This window comes from Rattus rattus, chromosome 6 (assembly GCF_011064425.1).
Source record: "Rattus rattus isolate New Zealand chromosome 6, Rrattus_CSIRO_v1, whole genome shotgun sequence".
NCBI lineage: Eukaryota > Metazoa > Chordata > Mammalia > Rodentia > Muridae > Rattus > Rattus rattus.
In genome coordinates this window covers 82,680,394-82,682,248 of record NC_046159.1, presented here as the reverse complement: position 1 = coordinate 82,682,248, position 1,855 = coordinate 82,680,394, and positions in this window count along the sequence as shown.

Sequence of the window (1,855 nt, the reverse complement as noted above, 5' to 3'; positions counted from 1 at the left end):
TCTGGACAGTGTTTACATTTTTCTATAGGTAACACTCCGTAGCAGCTGGGCTTGCCTGTGATGTGAGGATGATAGTTAAGGAAAGACAGGTAACTTTTGTGTTCTTGGAAGCACTGAAGACCTCCTGTTGAATGGTGCCTCAATGCCTTAAACGTATCTTCAAATGCTTGATCCGGGTTGTACAGCTCAATGCAAATCATTCTTTATTAGTTAGCTGAAGCATCTGTTTAGGATGAAGCGCAGTGGGAAAGTACGTCATGACATAAAGAAAAGCTCTAGGTTTAATAGCAAGTTCAGAGCATCCATGTTCAAGGCAGATAACCATGCTCCTTCAAGGTCAAATATTTGTAATGAAGTTTAGTTGTTTCCTTTCTGTTTCCCCCTTTACTTTCCCTTTCTTTAACATCCCCTCCTCCCTTTCCCTTCCTATTCCCCTCCCCTTCCCTTTCTTATGTTGGGGACAGAGTCTTGTAACACATTATTGACCTGTGTTCTGTCACTAAGCTATATCCTCAGCCCAACAGAAGATAATTTTGTATGTAGGAAGAAAGATTTATATATCATCTGGATAAACATAATACTCTGGGGGACTCAGGCCTGGACTGGCCCTACAGAGAGCAGAGATCATCAGACTTTAACTACATCTGCTCCCAGACTTCTGGGTGGAAAACAGGTACACATCCCTTCTATTGAAGAGACAGTCTGTGTGTTTAACATTTCCGGTTTCCCTGGTGCTCATCTGTGAGCTCCCGCCCTCACAGTGAAGTGTCCTAAGAAAAATCCTAGTATAAATGGAAGTTTATACTATTTATAACATAGTTATACTATTTATACCATTAAAGTAACCACAGTTTAATATGAATACAATATGTTCTTTTCAATAAGTAACAGGAACTATTTGGTAGTCATAGAAAAATAGAACTTACTTAGAAGTAAAAAAATAATAATTTGTTTAAAGAATACAAAATTGTTTTATATTCTAAAATAATTGTAACATCACTATCTATTTGTAAACTTGAATATCAAAGAGATGTTAGTCTTATAATTATTTCATTCACAGGAACTAAAATAAGAGGAAAGAACCACTTGAGCTTGAAATAGGAGCTACATTAGGTGTGTGCATCTGTGTACACATATGGATAAAACAACACATGCTTCCATAGTATTTGAGGACAAACCTTGGGGGTCAGTCAGAGCTTACATGTCATGGGAGCAATAATCAAGTGTCCAAATGCTGTGGAGAAGTGAGGAAGGGCAGGAGCTGGACCCAGACCTACTGAGTGTTTTGGCAGTATTCTCTTTTATCTTTGTACAAAGGATAGAACAATTATAATAGGTAACGAATACCCAGTCCTGCTCCACAGTGTTCAGGGTCACTGGACCTTCACCTGTCCTGTCCTATATGTCTGTGGATGTCATTACTTTACTGTAAAGCACTTGGTGAGGCCACTCCTCCAAGGGACTGTTCTGCCTCCACCTAGACTTGCCTTCTTTTATGTTCCCACTATTTGTGCACTTCCGCCATGTCCTTGTCCTAAGTGGTTAGTCACAAAGAGAACTGATCAGAAGACAGTTGCTAACTCTGACCACCTATATTCAGAGACTCTATGGCCCTTACTTTGTCTGACCTTGCCCTTCTTCAGTTGTGCTGATGAGTGTACTGCCCTAAGAATTCCCAGTAAACACAGCTCTGGGCTGATCCTGGCCAGGTCCACTTCTGTGCTGCAAGAAGACACACTAAGGGGTTGAAAAATACCTTGAAAAGCAGTAATCAGTGTAAACAGAAAATAAGGCTCTTAAGAAATAGTGTAAAGTGAATAAAAACATTCATAAAAAAAGAAAAAAGAAAATCAAG